We start from the raw sequence: 23,223 nt of genomic DNA, 5'->3' as shown, positions 1-23,223 counted from the left end.
AGAGAGAATTACAAATAATAGAGAGACGCACATAAATGACGGTTGTGCAAACGCACATGATAAACTTTAATCCACCCATAACAACAACCATTACAATACTTGATATCTAGAGGAACATTATAATGTCTATTTGGCTAAGAAAAAGCTACAATAATCTAGCTAAATAGCAGTTTTATTGTAACTCACTGGAAATGGTGGCCCAGGAAAAGTCCCAGAACAAGGACAAAAGTGCCAGATTGAAGTAAAATATAAATGAATAAACGACTGCTAATTGCAGCCAAAATACCTGTGTAAGTAACCTATATAGAAGAGTCATATCTATACACACAATTGCACTTAGTTTCCATATATAATATTACATTAAAATCTACAAATACAGAGAAATTACACAAGGAAAAATATATCTGGTCTGAATATGGAGTATGTATAGAAATACTGGGCATTTAGAAAATATTTACAGAAATATATATATATGAGATCTAAAAATATGTATAAAATCATATTTCTGTATATAATGAAACCAGAAGCAGAAATAAGAAAAAAATTATGAAAGAAAAAATAATGAACAACAGAAATGTGACAAATAGATATCATAATATAATGGTGGAGAAAAAGAAAATTATACAGGATGGCACTGTTTCAGTATCACAAACCAAATTTAATCTGTAAAGCTGGAGAGGTTTCCAGATCAAGGAACAAGGTAACACTTACCTTGCACTGTTGTATCAATTATTATCCATCATTCCATTTTTTAAATTCTCTTCCTTCCATTTTTCACTTTTAATAAAGCAAATACTATCACTTTCCTTCCTTCCTATTTTTTTCCACATTTTTGGAACATAGTTTGATTTTTAAACAAGGAGATCACACTTCAGTTTTTAGTGTTTTTTTTTTTTTTAATTTTTGTCTTAGATATTTTACTTTAAAAAAACAACATAATTATCATTTTTCTTTCTTGTGAAATGTCATTAAAAAAACAAATCATCAGCCTCAAGCAAATTAAATGCTCCTCAGAGCATTTCTGGGTCATAAAAAAGGTTATATAATTAATTAGTATTTACCTGAATTCTCACCCTCTTTGCATTTCACAACTTAGCCATTCTCACAATAAACATTAAAATTCAAAATGCTTAATTTGTTCTTGGGGTTTTCATCTTCTTAATTATCTAGCTGCCTTTAATGAAAATTTATAACTATGCACAAAAATTAACTAAATATAATAAGAATTTCTACAAACTTGTTGTGCACAAGATTAAATCAGATACGTTTTATAAATATTGCCCTACTATGCAAGGCTATGAAATTATTCAACCAACATGACAGCAGGGTCCAAACAAAGATATATTGTTTCCTGAAAGGAAAGTCTTCCTTTCAGGAAAGGGGATGAAATCTTGAAAACAGAGAACCAAGTCAAACAAACTCTCTGGAAAGGAAATATGATCAAAAAACAGTGCAATTGAAAAAACACAGAAAATTTGCAAATGCATTGATTACAACCAAATGGACTGAGATGAAATCAGGACCACTGAAAAGGACCAAAACTCACCAAAACTACTCCCATTCAAATCCTGAAATCAGAGAAGAAATGGAAATAAACAGCTAGGAGAAGAATGGGAAGAAATGAAATGGAGAAAAAAAATCCAAAAAAACAGACAAATAAAATTTAAGTGATCATCTCAGACAGGAGATTGTTTTACAGAGATTCAAAAAAGCATTTGGTTTGAGTATTTTCAATTCTTGATTGTTTCTTAGATACAAACATAATTTCTGTGTAGTCTGTCTGTTTCTCAGAGGCTGAAAACAGAATACCAAAAGTCCAAGTTAACATCTGTTGTATATTCCAAAGATGTAAATCTTTATCACATGCAATCCCAAGCTAACTTTAACCATCCGAGCTTGGATACTAAAAGGAATACAGCTGAGGTATCAGAGCCTTCAAAGTGACTTCCACAAACATGATCAGCTGAAGTCCTCATCACCTAGGCCATTGCTGAAATTAAGATATAAAGTTGATATTATTTTAAAGCTGATCCTCTTCTAAAGCAGAGCCTTTTGTTTTACCTTTGCTACATTCATCCCTGCTCATTCAATTACATGTTGAGGGAGAAAACTACCCTAACAGAGAGGTGGTATTGAATTATCCTTCAACATTTTAACTTCAATTGAAAACCACGGCTTTGTTTCCTCCCTCTCTAACATTGTGAAAACTGGGAAAACACACACAACAGGATAAGCAACAATTATTAGCAGGTCTTATCCATACATGCTGTTATAGAGATAATAGGTCTTTTGAATGATTTAGAGGTATTCTCTTGCTTCAGAACTGACCCGTTTGCTGCTAAAAAGCAAGCACTGTTCAAGGCACAACTAAGAACATGGTTGAGCCGAGCACATGACTAATAGCAGTGGCTGTATTCACAACTCCTCCCTTGAGAAAGGTGCATGGCTGTTACAAAATAAATTCACCTTGCACTTTTATTGATCTTATTACCCTTTGCTGCTTGCAATTCAACCTAATAAATGGCTGTGAGTGTTAAGGGAACATCAATGTTTCTGTTTTTAGTCCGGTACATTTAGTCAAACACACAAAACATGAAAGCTTCACACAAGAATGGAAGACATCAAGACAGAAAACAAATTTTAAAATTTCTCAGATTAAAAAGTCATTCAAGTAATTCTTGTCAAGACACAACAGCACCTTTTGCCCATGAACTCATTCAACATCTATCCCACCAATACAGGTGAACTAAGTTATTGCTGAATTATATAAAAAAGTTGCCATATCACTAATACTTTTGCTGAAAAATGCCAAGATAAAGACTTCATCACAATTAAAACACGAGTCTCAGAGCAATTCACCCAAAGAAATAATATAATTGCTTTCAAACATAATTGGTTGGCCACTGCATTTTTAATATCTTCTGCATCCGCAGACTCATTTTAGAGCCCCACGACGTTTTCACTGTGTTGAAAATCTTTTAACTAGTTTTGATTGCTAGTTTTATTTCCAAATAATAAAAATACAGAAATATTTAAGATTGTATTCATTATTTCCAACTGGCTTCCATTTCTGTTTCCTTGAGTTTCCACTTGATACTAAAATTAAGCAATCAGCAGAGCAACAGAAGGGAGTGAGATCGAGAGAGAGAGAGAAAAAGAAAGAAGAAAGAAAAAGAGAGAAGAAAGAGAGAAGAGAGACACAAGGGAGGGAGAAAGGGAGGGAGACACAAAGAGAGAAAGAAAAACCTACATGAACACCTAGACTCCTGCTTGCACATTTGTTTAATCTTCCCTTGCTGTTTTTGGAACACATTTTAACGGCCATAAATCTGTGTCTCAGATGCATGTGGTTTAGCTTCAGCAAAATATTGCAACAGTGACAGTGACAAATATGACAGTCTACATCATCTGTGGTTGTACTGAATTAAATTAACTTCCAATTTTAGTCTCCTTTACCATTATTTACTTAAATTCAGAAACACAACATTTAGGGCAAAGGGTCTTCTGTGATCAAGTGTGCAGATTCCTAAGAATTCCAAACATGAAGCAAGAGTTGAATAGGCAATAGAAACCTGTAACGCAAATAAGGAATACACAGTGCAGGTCAAAAGTCTGCCTTGACGTGGTGGATGCCTCGTGATAACATATAAATCCATTTCATAGTATTGCATGGAAGTCTCAGAACCTTTTCTAGTGAAATTAGATTCCCCATTTCAGTGATGACCTGGGGGGAAAAAAAAATAAACGTCGTGTTACACACGTAAACTGAAGGATGGAAGCACTCCTCAAACAGCCATATTTAAAAGTTGCAGGAAGGGAACAATGATCCTTAATATCCTTTCAATACCTTTAAATTCCAATCCCACAAAGCTTTCATAAATTGAGAGCTGCACGCTTAATTAGATTTGTTTTCAAAAGAAAAGTTCTCATGATTTTTGAATCATAAATCTTTCACAATATTTATTCATAATATTATCCAGAATATTACCTTTTTTAGCCATGAGGTGTTCATACTAGCGTTATTTTTCCCTTCTACCCCCTGCTTATCAGATTGAATCTCATCTTAAAATAGCTTATACTGCCATAAACATTACTAAAGCAGGCCTTTTGTACATAAATTGAACTTTATTTTCTATGCAGTTGTGTGTATTAACCCATATTAAAAAAGCACTGCAAAATCACTCTTAAAATGAAGACTTTGAGACAATTGCAACTAAGTCTCTGTACATTTGCAGATTTTGTCTGTTGGATCTCTAACAGCTAAAGGTATGACACAGCTGTAAAGGATATGTCAAATACTTTTTAAATCATAGTGAAAATATTGAGCAGCATTTCTAGCTGAGGTAAACTGAGCAGCACCTTTTCTTGGTGCCTTTGATACTTGGATAAACTTTTTGTTCTGAACTGGAAAATATGAATCTTATGGTAAAAATCAAAGTCATGACGTCAACCAAAACTAAAAAAATTCACTTCAATATTTTCACCTCACAAACACAGCATATCTTACAAAACGGTTCACCAAAAAGTATCTGGGAAAGAAAAAGCTACAGCTTAAAGAAAATTAGAAAATTGTGTTTTGGACATAAGCAGATAAAAGGGAGAAATCAAGGTGCAAAATTATCATTGATATGTAAAGGCTGACTAGTTCATTTTCACATACTAAATATAAAGACTACAGTTAATTAAAACAAATTCTTAGACCTCTCCAAAGGTTTCTTCCAATTTGTGAATTTTACAGTGATCCTTTAGCACGCTCAATGAAAGGTATTAACTTCTTGCTAATGTCATGATTTTTTTTTCTTGAAACTGAAATGGGTATGACAGGTATAACATTTGTCTCTCAAATATGTTCATACAGGAAAACAGATCTTGACAATGCTAGGGGTTTTAGGATATACCCTGAATTAGGCTGTGTCCATTCTAAAACACTAGGCTAAGTATTTAAGTCATGGAAGGTAAGGAAGTACCACAATTGTCATATGACTGTATTTAATGTATTGTCACATTGTCATACAACTGTATTTAATGTATTGTCACATTGTCATACGATTGTATTTAATGTATTGTATAGGCCAGATTGAATCTGAGTGGAAAGATTCCTCAGTGGCCCAGCAAAGCTGAATTTAAGAAATGCTGCTTCAAATACCACCATACTAAAAGAACAGACTAGAGGCTCTTCTGGCCTGCCTTCAAGATCTTCCATGACAGCATGCCAGACCTCAGCAGGCTTGGTGCATGTTTGTGTCTATTCCCAGACAAGGGAATTTACTGCCTGTGGAGGATGGACACACAGACAGCAAATGTGTCTGGGTTAGTGGGCAGCACCACAGGGGAGGACATAATGAAATCTTACACAATCATTCCATGGGGGCCAGTTCCCATACAACTCAAAATGTTCTCCCAGTAGAAATGGAACTTTCAAAACCAAAATGTCACTAAAGCTGCTTTCTTCCCAAGGTAAGTTCTCCTCCAGAGGAAAGGCAACCTTTCACAAACAAACACAACATCACAAGTCTTAGGACTGTATGGATCTGAGGTGTCACCAGTCTGAGCTTAAATCTAAGTAGGAGCAAATGGAAAGATGTTCCAATATTATGTTATTTAAAAAACCCATTTTCCCCTTTTTTTTTTGCATGGCTCTGGTAAGGCTTCAGGATAAGACACCCAAGGCTTAAAAATATTTTTATCATCTTATAATTCACATATTTATGTTGTATTAACAATAAAAAAGTATAATTACTGTTTTGAATTTTGTGCAATTAATAAAAATCTATTTAGGACTGCTGATTTTTTATTCTGACATCACCTATAGTGACTAAATTCAGAATAAGTGACTAGAGCATATTTTCAGTCCTCTGAGAAAGCATTAATCTTTTTCTTCTATTAATAAATCATCATTTAATTAAGTACAACTAAAGTTAACAGCATACATTTTCATGAAAAATGTGCAGTCTTAGAATTCTCCAAGGGTTGTCGAAACCTTACAAACTTTGAATCCAATAGCTTGAGAAGTGGAGTAAATAACCTTAGTATCTAAAATGAACAAGTTATAAAGTAATTTAAACATTTTTCTCTTGGAAAGTTTTCCTGAACAACCCTACTAGATGACAAATTAAGATTATTTTTCCCTAAGAAAATAAGGCATAACTGACAATATTGTACACATAGACAGTGACCAGGAAATATTATCTGACAAAAACACAAAAACAAAATCCATATAATGCTTCATGTGATCACACTTTGCTACTTCAACCTAGTGAGAATTCAGGTACTTGTCCATATTTCCATGGATCCACATATCTGTGTTTATAGTTTCATTAATGGCTTATAAAAACTGCAACTTCTAAGTAATTTTTTAAAACATATTTAATATTAATTCCTTCTGGATATAGACTGCAATGGAAAAAAAAAATCAAAACAGCAGGCGGAAAACTAAAATTAAAAAGAGAAGGATAAACCTTCCTATCAATTTCTTAAAATTCATTTCTCTGTACAGAATTCCATTGTGTCATGCTACCTGAAAGGTAACATCTCATTCTAAAAACGTCCCAACTTTTTTTCGTAATAGTCCATATTTTCTGAAATGTTTGAAAATAATTCAGAAGAATTCAAAATAGTTGTGCTATATACATTGCAAAACTATTTTTTCCCTCAGTTACAAAACAAGTGGTATCACATAATTTTTTAGCTAGAGGGCTCCTTTTCTGACCATAAAATAAATTTACATTTATTAGTTCCAGTAGTAAATAAATTGGTGACTGCTGTGCCTTGCCAAAACAAATTCCTTCAAATCTCTGTCAGCAGACATTTTTAAATCCAGGAAAATATGTTTTTAAGCTGGGAAATACATGACACCTGAGTACATGCGGGATTTTGCAGTCCTGTGGCTCTTCAGGAGGCAAGTTGCCAGCATAAATATTATCACACAATTTTCTCAACAGATTGCTTTGCCATCCAAAAAGATCCAATCTCTTATCACTTCTTTGGGCAAGGGAGGTCTCCTCAGACCCTGAGTTTGTCACAGTACAAATACATACTTTTTTTTTGCCTCTGTTACTTGGATGTGTGCAAGTTTTATAGGCCAGCAAAAGTAAATTACTTCAATAAAATTAAGAGAAGAAGGAAAAAAATACACACACACACACACACCGAGAACTATGCTATTTCCTAAGCTGTGCTGCTCAGTACTAAATGTCACTTTTTTTAGAGGTGACAGCATGGAAAAAGGGAAAGGAACACCATGCTGTGACACATATGAAAGGTGCAATTGCAATTTTTATAATATATCACACCTTAAACTTCCATCCTTCAGCTTCCTTGCTTTAGCTTTATGTTATGACACCATTTTTACAACTGTTGCAAAAATCAGAACCTAGGCTTCAATGGATTGTCCCAACAACAGAAATTACTGCTTGGGAATTAGGTGACCAACATTAATTGACAAAAAATTCTGGTTAAAAATAATATAGTAATACTAAGCTTACTAAAACTATATATTTCCCAGTGAAAATACTAGATAGTGCTGGACAAAAAAAAAATCAATAACTCATGAAAATATGAGTCACCCTGAAACATTTCTTAATGCATATATAATATACTACCTTCTAGAAACAACAAAGTGTGAGAAGGTACGAGAACTAGAATGCCAAAATCAAAATCATGAGGCTTTTCCTTTTTTTTTAATCTCCAGCATGAAGGAGAGATTTGACAAGATAACTCAAGCAAAATCTTGATTTCTGTTTTTTTGTTACAGCTCATTTTGTTGTGATGTACAAACTACATATTTGTGATAATGTTCAGAGAGCGTTAGCAAAATAAATAGATGAAATCAATTCATCTTCATTTTTATTATCTAAAATTAAATACTATATTTGAAAAAAATCACCTGTCTGTGTACAAGAAAGCACCCTCAGAAGTTTAGCCTTGTTTTTTGCTATTTTCTTTTGTTGCGTGTACACATCCCACCTGCATGCCTCTTTGATTTTAGGATTCAGCAGAGTGGCAATCTGAGTGATTTCTACAACTTTAAACAACATTATGACTCCCTGCTGAGAAGCAGCATGACACAACAGTCATATCAACTGTGACCCATGCCGTAGACACTTTGGCAAATCTATAGAAGAAACTGGGGTGCAACTGGCAGAGTAACTGAGAGGTTAGCTGGTTCACTTGCTTTTGCTTGAGGGCAGGGTATACTCAACTAAAACAGGAACTGATAACATGCACTTGAAAAGCACAGTGAGAGGACCCAGATTTTAAAAAGCATGGTGCTAAAAGCATGCATTTCTTTCATGATCTTACTTGCATATCAACAATCTGAAAATTTAACATACCCATTTCTTCATGCCACATAGTAGTCATTCCTCTCTGCAATTAGAGGCCTCGAGAAATTTACTCAGTGGAACAGAGCAGAAAATCTGGGTGTAATTAAATCAATTAAGAACAAAAACAAAACAGATTTGTAAAAACACACTCTTTTCATTAAAAAAGAATCTCCTGAGGAGCATCAACATTTCATTCCAAAACTGCTTTCTTACTGCCATTTAAAAATACTTTATGCAATTCCTTCTTGCAGAGTAAGATTTTCTCCCCAATTTCATACTTGATAAATAATGCAAGAAATTATCTTCTCCTTAATCCTTCAGGCTCCCAAGCAGTTACCATCTTTGCTTTACTTCTAACATTTTCTTTATGAGAATTATAGGCACATAAAATGCATTTCCACCCCATTTAATACCTCCAGTGATTCAAGAGGTAATTTTAAATACTAAGCTACGACTATATTAGACAGTTTTAGATAATTCAGAGCCCTCTTTTGTGTTATTTCAAACCATTTCATCACTCATTGCATTAGAAGAAATAATAACAAACGACAATGACTGTACCTGAGGGATTTTATGTGGGCTTGATGACTTCATTGTCATTAGTTTCTTTCAGAGAACAAACACGGTACAACAAACTGAAGCCTCTCTAAGTATTATAACTACCACAACTGTTTTGTTGTGGAGAATAAAACAGACCAACATTTATTTTGTCATTAAATATGTACTGTAACTCAACTCTACATATAAATGTATTCATAGAATTTAGGGCCAGACATTCATTTCTCCTACATAAACAGAATCAAGGTAAATTAACCATTATATTTGATAAGTGCTTTGGCTTTTTCTCTATTACTTGGACATTTGCATGTCTAGTCTTCTATCCTGACTACAAGAAGCCGCAGGAAGTCTTCCCTACAGACAGACAGCAATAGAAAATGGGCAAAAGGCTAATTAAAAATTCAGTCATATCAGACAGTGAATTCTGGGTATGAAGAGTGAGCATGAATATATGTCAGAGAGGGAGAGAGAGGAATTAAAAGATTCAGGACACTCCCGACAATTCAAAAAAACTTCGGCAGTGCCCTTCTCAATACCCTATAATCAGCTGTAATCAGCTTGAAGTCCGTTTCACTGATGCTCCCTTTCTTGCTCTTCTGCTGGCCAGAAAATGCAACGGAAGATTTTTATGTGTGCAAAGAAATGATCCATTTGTGGGACCAGTTTTGAATATAGGAGAGACCTTTTGATATCTTCAAATTTTTATCTTGTGCGATTTAACATCATGTGTGATTAAACATTACGTGTATCAATGTCATTTATCTGCACAGATGGAAATTCCTTCAACCCATAATTTCAGCTTCATCTGTACTATGAACACTTACATTCATTGCTCATTCTGCTACAATCTGACTGGTTCATCCAAACATGGATTACATTTTATGAACCAAATAAATACAAGCCACCTTATACAGCCTTTTATTTTCCCTGTAGCAAGTTGCTATTGGAAGGTGATAATCCAGAGCAATTTTTAATGATTCATAATCTGACCCTTTGCTCTAATCAAGCATGAAATATATAGGAACAGAAGAATAGAGTAAAAAAATCAAGAAAAGCGCTATCAACAATTAGCCATGTCTGTACCACACCTTATCATTTGCTGTTCAAATGAATAGTCAGGTGAAATTAGTGAAATTTGCTTAGGGTAATTTGGTTATTATAGCCAGTCCATTCAAATACAACAAAAAATTATTAGCTGTTTCTTTCAGCTTTTAAAATTGTAAGAACGCTTCCTATGGGTTCCAGAAAGATCAGTAATAATAAAAAAGATCAAGCTGAATTCTCCTGTCAGAAAGTTCCCTGTTTATCTGACAAAACAATGTTTATGTCAACTCTAAATCTTGTTATTACAGTTGGCTTTCTCACCTGTTGATTACAGGCTCTCACAATCTGTTACATTATTATTCTTCTGATTCCAGAATACTCCACAAAGAATGGAGGTTCAAGACAAAATCATACCTTAAATTTGCTGTGAAAGGGTTTCAGCATCACTTATTTCAAGACAAATGTAAATGTATTTTTATTGTGTTTTGAGAAAATGCATTAGTGCAATTCTTTTTTTGCCTCGCTCAAAAAACCAAGTATTTTTAAAAATAAGTCACATTAGGAAAAACAGATGAAAGAAAATCATTTACAGGTATTCACCAATACTAGTTGCTATCATCTTCCTATAAAAGGATTGAATTTGTGTGGGTATTGTTCTCTAATTGACAAATAATCTGCAACATGTTACAGCTTTCTAGCTGAAAAAAAATTTGGGCATAATTTTGAGGTGATTTTTTGTTTGTTTGTCCAGAAGCATATAAAAGCATGAGAAAACATTAGTCTTCTGGGTGCTACTATGTCTTGGTTTAGATAGACAGGTATCTGTCAGGGAGGGTTGGAGTCTTCTTTAAAATGTAAGCTTCTTCTTTCTTTTTCTAAATTATCATAAATTTGCAATTAAAAGGCTGTCAGGCAAAGATTTTGGGAATAGGTATAGCAGTTCTTTACTAGGGATATGAAAATACAGATGTTGTACAGAAGAATAAGCAAACAAATAAACAAACAAGAAATCCTAGAAAACCCTGACAGAGTCAGAAATACAACCTGACACCCTGTTGGTCAGGGTGCTGGAAGCAGTCCACAGTAAGCCCTCCTGGAGTGGCAGATGTGGTTCTGTTGGAGTAGAGATGGTCTCGTTGAAGAAAAAAGGGTCCAGTAATGGTGAGATGGGTCCAGTCTTCCTCCAGGGATCCGGTGGAAAAACTGGATACCTTGTGGGACTGTGGCTGCTTTGTATGTAGGTTAAGACGGTTTGGCTCCTCCTCCCTGTGTGGAGCAGCTTACAATAGTGCAGTGTAATGTGTAATGTCATTGATGAGCTCTTAATGGTCCATTAGCAGAAGACATTGCCATGGAAGTAGTGAAACAATGAAGAGAGATAAGTAGCACTTTACCATCTGATAGGGGACACTGACTCATTTGAGCAAAGATGAGCAATTTTGCTCCACTCAGATGGAATAGAATAATATGCTCTTTACAAAACCTATGATATACAGACTGAGGATAAAAAATTTAAAATGTACATTCTACAGAAAGTCTCAGGAAGAAAGAACATAAACTAATAGATTTGAAAGATATTGCCCATATCCTCGTCAGTATTTTATACTGGAGCACAATACTCACAGAATTTTAGTGAGAACTAGATACTTAAATACCACTGAGAAATGGCACTTAAGAGCCTTCTTCCATTCCTATTTCTATTAATGACTCTGTTTAGCCAGCAATATTTTCCTACTTTTCTTTTTTAAAATAAGAACAGTAGAGACCTGACCTCCTCCTTTTAGTGTTTTAAGATCTAATTCCAATGATGTTTAGTTTAGATCTGTAGAGGCCCGACCTCCTTATTTTAGTCTTTTCTCTTTTTTTAGAGCAGGATTTCCAACAATTTTTAATTCTGAATTATGGAAAGCAGAGAGTCCCATTTCCATACATACTACTCATTAAGCTTGAATGGTGGGTGAATAGATTCCTTCCACTCTTAATTACTTGGTGAACATCTCTTAAGAGATGCTTACTGACAGGATCGACACGTTAGACCTTGCACATTCCTTGTTATTGGGTGCCATGACTCCTTATTAATAACTCCAGCTCTTGAAACAACATGGGATCCTCTGAGAACACTTCTTGGCCTACATTTAGGCCAGCTACTCCTCCTCCCTCCAGGACAGCCTGACTGTGCCTTCCTATCACCCAGGAAGCCTCCCAGACATGTCCAGGACTTGGAGTGAGCCACCATATCCCTGTTTGCTTAACTTGCACATGACTCGGAGCAAGTTGGAAGAACTGAAAAGATCAGGATGTTGAGAATGGAGAGGAAGTATTGGAGAATTACAAGAAAATTATTCTGTCTGACCTGTCTTATTCTAAAGCAGAAGGTTGGCATCTGCCTTAAGGTGAAACAAAGATCTTTACTAAAGCTGAACATGAATGCTCTGTCCATAGTGATAATTTCTGAAGTCTGTTATATTTTCAAAGTCCAACACAATTGAAATTAAGGTAAATTCTTAATTAAACAGGATTATCTTTCACATCTTCAAGACACAGACAGTAAAGCTTCACAAATATCTTAAAATTTTCTTAAAAAAAAATAACACCCTTCTTCACCACGTGGTAAAATGTGGGAAGTTATTTGGGATATCATCCTTGGTATAAAATTTGTGGCCTTGCTTATACAGCTCAAAATTTAAATTAACCTTTTATGTTGCAGTCAAGTAAACATAGACAGCTGCACCACATTCCAGTTTTGGACTACACCATTAATAAACTACTTACGGAATATATTCTTAAAACCAAGTCTCTAAAAACAGAGCTGGCAACTGGAAAAAAATCATCAGCACTACGAGGAGTCACCTAAGATAGGACTACCAGAGCATGTGACAGTTTCTGTGTTCAAGTTTGTTCTATGATGTCCACAGCACACCACCAAAGACTTGGTGTGTCTAAAACAGAACTTATTTATGAGCTCATGTGATTCAGAAAAGAACTGAGCTATAATTACTGGTCATAAAATACACACATTTCTGACAGATCATACTTCCTTTTCAAGTGTTAGAGGAGCATTACCTGTTAAACATTAATATAACTGAAAATTGAGAAAAAATCAATACACCTACAGCAAGAAATACCCTCCTGTGCTCCAGAAATTGAAACTTACAGTTGGAAGTATTCAAGATAATTGCATTACTATATAAGCATATCTAATTGGAATTTAACTTTGCAGTCTGGGAGCTCTGACAGAAAATCTGCCTTCTCGGGTCAAGCAAAGTGAAACTGAGCAGATCTGAGTATTTTACAGCTCTGTAAGCATACTCATTTTCTAAATTTCTTGAAGTGGAAAAGCATACTGATGGTGGTGTTAGAATTGCCCCCAAGTGCTGCAGACAGTTAGCATCAAAATTTTAACACTTTACTGATAGCAAGATGGCAAAAAGAATAATTCAGTGAAGTATAAAGCTAGCTGTTCTTAAAATATCCTAGGATGTATCAATAATTCATCTACAGATGTGTAAATTATATCCTACACAGATGCAACGAAATGTACTCTACAGGTGAGGAAAAGAACAATAATGATTTCAGAGAATCATAAAGTATCTTGATTTTTTGTTACTTTTTCAATATATCAGCACTACGATAGACATAAAAATTAAAATCACCACTTCTCACCCACTGAAAAAGATAAATTTGAGTTTCCACTACAGACTTCATTTTTAGAGTATGAAGGAAAAAATCAAAACTATTTTGTTAGCTTTCCTTTTCTGTGATGGCCACAGCACAAGACGGGTGACTATCACATTCGGGCATAGTAAACTGGCTCTATTAAATACAGCAGTTGTTGCATTTCTCTTTTTCCTAAACTTTGCAACACCAAACAATAACAAATCTGGGATATTAATTTTGGAACGAATCAATGGAGCACCACTATCCATAACTTTAGTTTTAATTTTTTGAAGGTTGTATGGTATTTTAACATCCTTCTCATGCTTAGATATGACCATTGTTTTGTAAGAGCCTGAAAGAAAACAAAGCTGTAACATTATTCTCTCAAGTCTTTGGAGAAGTGTGATTCTCAGCATCTCTAATAAGCACTAATGAGCTACAACCCAAGCCCAAATGCAAATCCTCACAGCTTTCAGCTCGCAGGGTGGCAATGAAAAACAGATGTTGGTTTACAGGTTGTTATTCAAAGGTACCAGGAGGTTCATCAACGATCCATAAACATGTAGGGCATGAGTCTAATGACCAGACTCTAGACATAATATTTAAGGCTTCTTAAAAAACACCCTGGAAACTGAGTTCAAATAGGTGATTAACAAAGATAAAACCCAAAAAATCAACCAGTAGCAAGGTAAGTAACTTAGCACTAAGCTGAAGAAAAACAAAAAAGACCCCACAGCAATAATCTGACAAACTCACAAAACAAATTGGAAATCTTTATCTTTTATGCAACCATAAAAGTCCACCAAAGTGCAGACTTCTGAATTTGTAAAAAATATAAATTAGTCTTTAGTAAACATCTCACAGAGCAATACTCATAACTTTAAAATTAATCAAAAAGGAACAAGAAAAAAGACAATTTGGTTACAGACTGCCACGTGAACAGACCTGCAAATAAGAGCTGAAGTTAGAAAGTTCATTGCTATGGATGATGATGTGTCAAAACTCCACAATGTTGTATGCATCAAACATTAGGGAAAGAATGGTGAAGCATGCATTTTTTCTGATTTGGAACATAGGAAACAAGCCAGGCAGATACCCAGCAGCATCTAGAGTAAGTCTACTAGGAAAGAGGCCATTAAAAAAAATCCTAATAATTCTCTTCAATTATTGACAGGAACGCCTCTAAAATACATTGCTGCTTCTCTCTAATAGATTCAGTTCTGAGGTTCTTGAATTCAATATTATGTCTTTACTTTTTAGGGGTATTGGAGAGGTTTAACATGGTGTTTAATTACTTAAGACTCTAAAGGTTACAAAAACTTTGTTTCCTACATTTTTCAAGTAGCATAAGGACAGAAGTTAATTAGCTGACTACAATTACTGATTATCATGAAAAAGCACATGCTCCAGTCCCCAAACAGGTTCCTCTTAGTACTTAAATTTAATGTACTTTTCTTTATATTGGGTGTTTCCTATCTCTCTTTCCTCCTAACCACACAGGATTCCCATTTGCCGTGTTAGTAACACTTCTGCAATTTTAAGATTTTTTTTTCATAACCTAAGCATTTATCAGCTTGGACTATTTCACCTCCTTCACTGGACTTTTTCCTGCAGCATTTATATGTAATCTCTGCCATTGTGATTTTATATTATATACAGAAATATAATACAGCATAAGTTTTTACCTGCTGACAGGAATTTTGTGTTTGAATGCTGCAGATGAATCGGGCCTTAATGGATAACTGTTCAGATGCATGACTGCTTGTAAATATAACTTATATTATAATGACATTTTATATGATTGTATATAATTTATTATACAAAAAATAATATATAATAATAAAGTTATTAATAATATTATTTGTTCCTTTCCTCCTGCAGGTTGCACTGACAGTACCTGGTCCAAGAATGAAGAGTCCAAATACATTTTCTGCAGCCTGAGCCAGAACACATTTTTCTGTAACAACCACCATCATTACCTCACTCAAAAAATTGTGCTCACAGGGGGCATGATTCTACTCTGCATCTCTACACTCTCATGAGACAAAATTAGTACCTTAAATAGAAGAAACAAATATCAGTCATGCCATAGGGTAAGAAACAATTACTAACAGGTTTTTTTGAAAGGATCCCTCAAAAATCATAGGAAGAGGGATGGTATTTCTTCAATGCTACATCCTGCTCAGGCTTCAATAGGCCACACGAGTTAATAGAAGGGCCCATGTTGATTCACAAAAAAATAGAAGTCTGTCAAATTTTAGCTAAATCAAAATGTTTGACCAGCACATTCTTGCTAAGGGTAATTTTAACACTGCATTCACTGCTCTCAGCCTAGTTTTTTTTTTTGTTTGTTTGGTTTTTTTGGTTTTTTTTGGTTTTTTTTTGGGTTTTTTTGGGTTTTCTTCTTTATAGAATCAGGATTTGAGTCCTGGCTCAAATTTTACTACTTCTGGAAGTATGTGGGTTTTACACATAGCTGTTCTTCCTCTGATAATGAGTTTTCTATGTTTAATCATCTATGCTACACAAGAATTTATGACTCAAAACTGACAATTTACATCTGATCAATTTGCCCAAATCTTCCTTCAGCTCTTGCCATGCTGGTACAGGATATTTTCTTATATAAATTGAAATATGACAGATATTAAAATGAAATTACTCAGTGTTCGTACGAATATTGTTTGTGATAACATGACATTTCAGTGATGTACTTATCATAATTCTGTCCTCACCTAAATCTGGCATGGTAGATATTTTCTTAAACTCTATTAACAGCACAGGGAAGCAAAATTGTTCCTCCAACTTCAAATTATTTGGGTCGAGATTTTATTTTGTAGCATATTCAACAACAACAATTTTTTCATACTGATTCTGGTAAGTGTCCCAGGCCAAGACAAGCCCCAGAATACTGAAGCGGTTAGCTTACTGAGTAGCCATTTATTCAGCCTGAAATCTTCCTTTTTCCCAGCACTTTCTTGATATGACAAGTTCTCATTGATACTGTTCACTTAATGAAATTCAGCAGTTCATTTTCATGTCCTGGATCTTCTTATCACTTCTCTTCTTACCTGCTACAGGTAGTTTAAAAGCTTTACCCAATCTCCCTTATTGTTGGGGGCTGAGGTTTTGGGGGTTTTTTCTTTTCTTTTCTTGTTCCAGGTGGAATTTTTCCGATTGTATTGCTAAGAAGCACTGATAGCTGGATGCTTGAGATGGCAGGGAGAGGAAACAAACCCTCACTCACTCGATCTGAGCCTTGGGGAAACAACCTCACTGCTGCTACAGAAGTCCAGCTGGGTCCTGTTTCTTCTGGTGTGGGGTGAGCTCCTGCTCCTGGGAGCAGCCACTGAACTGGGACCTTGTTTGTTATCTCTTGCCTCACTGAAGAGGGACTTGCCGCTGTGCTGGGAGCGGGGGTCGCTGTTGTCCCGCCCCCCACTGTTTCTTCAGCACTGCTCCGAGTCTTTTTGCTACTTTGTAGCCCGCAACCCCTGCCTGCCAAGACCTTCCACTTCCTCAGCTATGGAGTTTCTTATAAATCTTTTCCATCCCATCCCGTCTGGGCCCAGCCACCGTCACCGTGAGCTCTCCGAGTCTGCGCCACTGCGCCCCCTGCAGCTGTGGGGGGATCATCGCACCCACCCTGCCCGCCGGGAGCCACCAGCGCCTCTGCTGGCTGTGACCGAAACTGCACCCAAGGGGCAAGTGCTCGCACTCACGGACGCTGTTACTGGGTTCCGGGTTCTGTTTATTGTTAATGCTGTAGCTGTTGCTGTTTGTTTGCCTGGTTATATGTACTACTAAAGTTATATAAATATGTAAAGTTGTATAAATACATACTGTTAGTCCTATCCCCATACCTTTGCCTGAGAGTCCCTTAAGTTCAAAATTATAATAATTCGGAGGGAGGGGGTTTACATTCTCCATTCCAAGGGAGGCTCTGGCTTTTCCCTGGCAGACTGACATATTAGGCAGATAACTATGATAGTTATCTTTCAAACTAAGACATTTATGGAGAGAGAAACAGGAGGCTACAAACATGCTGTCCCTAATGTTGCCATTCCTCAGAACTAGCAACCTGTGGAGATGACTGATGTAAAATCAATGCATAGCAGTTGGCCTGGTCTCCTCGAGGTTTTACCTAATATCATTACATCCCCAAAACAGGAGGATTTTTTTTTTCTCAAAAGTATCTAAAATAATATCCAGACAGCATTGCATTTATTATGACTGTTCGGAGGTGGGTTGCTTTTGTTTTAATAGATATTACAAAAATGTTCATGTATTATTCATCCTTATTGTCAAATTTAGTGATAAGATTATAGAATTCAAAAAGAGACATTAAGAAAAACTCTGCAAGCAAATCAAAAATACATTATCTCTGAAAAGGTATAGTCCGTGCACTAATTTGACTGTGATATTTTTCAGTTCGGACCTTGATTATACATACAGTCATCATCATTAAAATAAATAACTCCTTGAATATTAATGCTGCAAAACCTAGCCTACATCAACTCTCCAAGTGGAAAACTTGCCATAAGAAGACAAGAAAAAAATACTCTGCACATACACTGTGAAGGTGGTGGGGCACTGAAACAAGTTGGCCAGAGTTGTGGATGCCCCAAGCCCCAGAACTGTTCAAGGCCACATTAGATGAGGCTGTAATCAACCTGGTCTAGTGGAAGGTTTCCCTGCCCATGGCAGGGGGTTTGGAACAAGGTGATCTTTAAAGTCCCTTCCAACCCAGGCCATTCCATGATTCTATGATTTACCAGTATTCAGACAAACAAAACAGAGACGTATGAAGAAAAAGAGAAAGACTTGCAAGTTTCCAACAAGATGCCTGAATTTGTTAGACTATTTCACTAATAACGCAGTTTTTTATTTGGGTGGGTGGGGTGATTTTTTGGGTTTGTTGTATTTTTTATGTTGGGGATTTTTTCAATTTTCTGTAACCCAATTGTTATTTTAAAAATGAACAAAATAACAATCTATCCCTTTCATTTTAATCCTTTAGGTTTAAATAGACTGACCAATAGATTCATTTTACTACGATCATAAAACTTCACTGTGTTCCTTAAGCTGTGCTGGAGAACAGAAAATCTGCATGTCTATAGAAGTTTTGGCTAATTTACTACTCCAAGAAATACAGTAGGAAAACATTTAACGTAAATGATGTACATCAGATTCTTAGAGCTACTGACCTCTCTAAAGTACCTGATTTATTCTCCAGGTTCTTGAAAAACACATTACGCAACAACAAAATTACTTCAAGGACTAATATGCAATGCATGCCACACCCTTGTGACAGAGCACTGGACGCAAATACTTGCCCCCTCAATTAAATACATTCTCCAAAATGGAAATGCAAATCCATAGTTGACTGAAATGACAAACACTCATTTCAGTCTTCATCCAAGACTCAAATAAACAGACATTTATGTACACTACATAGAGTCTCCCAAGACTTTCTATGAGGAACATTCTAATAAAATAGATCATAGAGAAGTTTAAAAGTAGAAGTGAAGAGGCTTAAATAGACTAACTACCAGAGCTATCAGATGTTGCCATTCTACACTATTACAATGTTTCCATCCTGATATTTTAGCAGTAGCTTGAAAGGAAAAAAAAATCTCTTAAGATGACAGATAACTGTGCAGCAAAACTAAGTCATATTATATAAATATCCCTTTGTATCACTGAGTTTTTTTCCTTTGTGATCTTAACGCATGGCTTTCCTTGATGCCAAAAAAGAGTCAATAAAAAGAAGCCTTTTTTCTTGAGCAGCACCTTTGTTCTTCCCAAGCCTTAGCAACTGTTCACGGATGCAGTAAGGGCAGAATAAAGGGGAAAGATTTAGTATGGATGAATTCTGTATTTTTTACCTGATTCCAGCTTTAGTCTCTTATCTGATAGTAACTCATACTGCTAGAACTGTTAAATACTATCTCTAGTGACAAACCTACTAATAGGAAAAAGCACCTTCCCTTTCTGCTCTTTATTTCAGATCACATACCTTGACCTGACTAGTGCATGATGAAATCATTTTCTGCAAGCATGAAAGATCTAAATTTTTTAATGGATTTTTTGTGGTGAGCAAGCTCTGTTAAGCAGCTAGATTAAATATAGAAAATGCAACTTCTTTGTCAGGTTTTACTGAGCAAGGAAAGAGTACTATTCCACTCAGGAAATGCAGAATGAGACCAGAACAGTGTGCTGTAGCAGCTGCAGCTAAGGAGGGCACCTGATGACATTTCTCTGTTCTCAGGTTTGGATGTCATTGTTGCCATACCTGAACAGCATATGAGGACAACATATGGAATAGCATTCTCCCACACACAGCAGATTTCTCATGGAAATCCTGAATCAGAAGTCATGGGATACTTATAGCAGGTCCCCACGGCAGGGCAGAGCAATCAGAGGATGCAGAAAATAGAGGCTCCAGCCAAGGGGAACATCTGCCACAGAGCTGACCCTTGTGCATCAGAGCATTTTACATTTTCCTCATCATACTTTGGCATGAAGGTTTGGGTTTGTGTATCACAGAAACCTACACTATTATTATTTTTACATCAGATTTTTTTAACACAAACTTAACTTTTGACAAAATGTGCTAACCAAAAGATCCCACCAAAAGTTACTTCGATTGCAAGGACAAAGCACATGTTAAAATTAAGGTAATTTTACACAGAAGCAAGTGTTGGGGTAGCTAATTCTTCATTACTTGAGATTTTTGAATCAAAACTAGATATTATGGCTGTGTCAAAGCTTATGAGCATTATAAGCGCATATTGAAATTCTTTGAAAAATTGTTGTGCTCTGTGTGATGCTATAAATCACAGCAGGATCTAAGAACAGGCATTTTGTGCTTCAAAGCACCTTGATTTAATTGAGCAACATAAAATGTTAATTAGCTCTTTTTTAAGAAAGGTACTCAATGATTTATATTATTTCTCACACAAAGAATATGACTTCATGACTCTAAATATCTTTTTTTTTAAGTGATAAAATTCCAAAGTAAATGACCTGCAGTCCCAAGAAATTGCTTTGTTTACTTTCTATAGATAAATTATTTCTCTCTCTCTCATTTCATGAGAGCATTGTGATTTTCTTCTATTGGTATAATTCAAACAATAATGGACTTGTTCTGTCATTGTAGAGACGGCCATGCACTCAGAGTGATTTGGTAAAACTTCAGAGGACTTCAAGCACCAGCACCTTGTTATCTAGAAGTCTTTCATACCTTTTCCATGTAGCCTCCCATGGGCAACTCCACACAGCTCTGGCTCTTTCTCTCCTTTTCCTCTCTTCCTTCTGCAGTCCCAGCTTGCTCCTTCCTGTCCGTACCATGGCCACCTAACCCTGTCTGTCCCACACATGATGTCTGACCCTTTCTGTCCCTCACACAACCGCCCGTCCCTTCCTCCTCACAGCACCACCCACAGACTCCAGCAGACCACCAGCTAACTCACTCTTTATCACACCCAGCTGTGAGAGCAAGGCTGCTCCCACTCTGGTAATTAACACAGCTGCAAAATATTGGAGCCAAAATTGCCTTTAACACTATCTGTCTTCCCACACTGTTCTACTTAAGATGAAAACAAGTACTAAATTCAAGTTTATCAACAACACACTTAGCTTGCTATAATAAATTCTTTGATCACTAGAAATACGAAGGGTGTCTGTTGTTTTCAGTTCATTTACATCAGCTAGCTTAGGATCTCAGATGCCATGTTGAAGACATACTAGTGCTTTTCTACACATAATAATAAAAACTGGCAATTAAATCAGTGTTTCTTCACTTTATGAATTTTTGTTTGACCCCAGCTATAGGATGGTCACTGCCTGAAAGCTTCAGACTCAGTTTTGACATTTCCAACAGAAAGAGTTATTCCAAATTACACCAAGGATATTAAGAAGCCAATTCATAGCCTTCAAAGAGAAAAAGCTACTTAGATTAATCTTAAATAGCTTTAGATCAGACTCATATTTTAGGTATGTGCTGAGGCTCTAAAGGGTGTGGCATTTTTAAGAAGTTTCTCATTTTAGTTCCATGAGGACCACAGGGGTATAACATATACAACATTTTGAATCAATTCAGTGTCAGGTAATCTTTTTAAAGAACTATGTTTTTGCACTCATGAAGATATAAAGATATAGTCACGCCTACTGATGCCAACTTCAATTTGCAAACAAGCGTTACAACAGAATCCTCAGCTGCTGAATTTATTTCACTATGAATTTAACTTTAGCAAATAATTCAATTTTTTTAATGTGAAGTTACACTTCTTCCTGAAAGCACCTTGTGTTTGCAAAACATAGATTTCTGCTCAGACTCTGGTTCCAAAAAGGCTTATAAAGAACAAGGTGGTGTCAGCTGAGGTCGATGCAGAGTCTTAAAGGGAGCAACAGGAAAGACAGCTCGGGATGGACTGGCAACCCTTTATTTTACTACTAAAACATTTTTCAAGCACAGAAACACCTAATAATTCTGCACTGTTCCCGGTTACACTGCCAGTGTAGGTGCTGATATGCACTGCAATGGAGTTCGAAAATATGGATCATGACAGAAGATATTGTCCTCCTATGGCAAGCACCCAGTGTGTCTGCAATCCCATCACTTCAGTTTCAAGGCTCTGAACTAAAAAAGGAAAGAATTTGCTTGGACTGTGTTTTGTAGCACTTTCAGCATGAATGTAAGCAGGTCACCCACCCACACCATCACTAACTGCAAAGGCTGTACAACTAAACTTCTCCCCAGCACACAGTGCCACTTCCACACCTCACCTGCCCAGCCTGCAGCCCTCCATCCCAGCAATCCATCCTGGGATGCATTCCACCAAGTCTCATCAATGCTGATGATGTCATAGTTCTGGGAACTGACCAAACCTGACAGTTCATCCTGTTTCTCATGCTGCATGTATTAGCATATGCATTTCAGATGTGCTCCTGAACCACGTGAAGGTATCCTTAAAAAAGGTCAAAATGAGTTTTGGTGGCATTTAAATCTCACAGTGATTATCCTCAGTCTTGCTGCTTGTTTGTAGCCACCTCAGAACAGATCCATTTCCTAAGATGGATTCTTAGGAAACAGTATGGAATCATCTATGGAAACACAGCTTCTCATCTTTCCTTATGAAAAGCATTTTATTTTTTATACGATTTATCTTTGCTCTCAAATTATAAATGGCTTAACTGCTAACTATTTTCAATAGTGTTGAACTGCCCTCTGCAGCTGAATCAGTGGTAAAACGTGTAGAAAAAATTTTGTATCGTGATTCATGACCTATGTCTAAGGGTTCATGAAATCAGGCTCACTCTTCTAGATCTCAAACTGTCCGAAATAAGTTGATGGGAGCTTTAGGAGCAAAAGGCTTAGAATACTGAAGTGATGTCTATTGAAAGATTGGAGTTCTTTTAAAAAACATGTGAGTACTTGGCTTCTCCTTTTTAGGAATGAAAGGGAAACTTTTTGTTAGGAAATTGAAAAAGGTTTGGGTTTCACTGTTTACTTTTTGATCTTGTGAGATGACAGGAGTAAGAAAACATTGAGAACAATGTATACAAACATGTTCATCAGCAAAAATAAGAAGAATCGAGCTGGCACCCTCCAAAAGCAAATTCTTGTCCAAGAGTTGTG

General features: G+C 36.0%; 1 long non-coding RNA gene across 1 annotated transcript; it reads right to left on the bottom strand.

The window, feature by feature from the left end:
* Positions 1–80: 80 nt before the first annotated feature.
* LOC136290636 (uncharacterized) lies at positions 81–21,013 on the bottom strand. The gene is made up of 3 exons (XR_010721265.1): positions 20,827–21,013; positions 8,334–8,417; positions 81–3,724 (listed from the first exon to the last, which is right to left on the bottom strand). It is a non-coding gene; the product is annotated as an uncharacterized lncRNA (long non-coding RNA).
* Positions 21,014–23,223: the final 2,210 nt, after the last annotated feature.

Source organism: Chamaea fasciata, unplaced genomic scaffold (assembly GCF_029207755.1).
Source record: "Chamaea fasciata isolate MVZ Bird 193981 ecotype frontalis unplaced genomic scaffold, bChaFas1.0.hap1 SCAF_6, whole genome shotgun sequence".
Lineage (NCBI taxonomy): Eukaryota > Metazoa > Chordata > Aves > Passeriformes > Sylviidae > Chamaea > Chamaea fasciata.
This window is presented reverse-complemented; position numbering and strand designations above follow the sequence as displayed.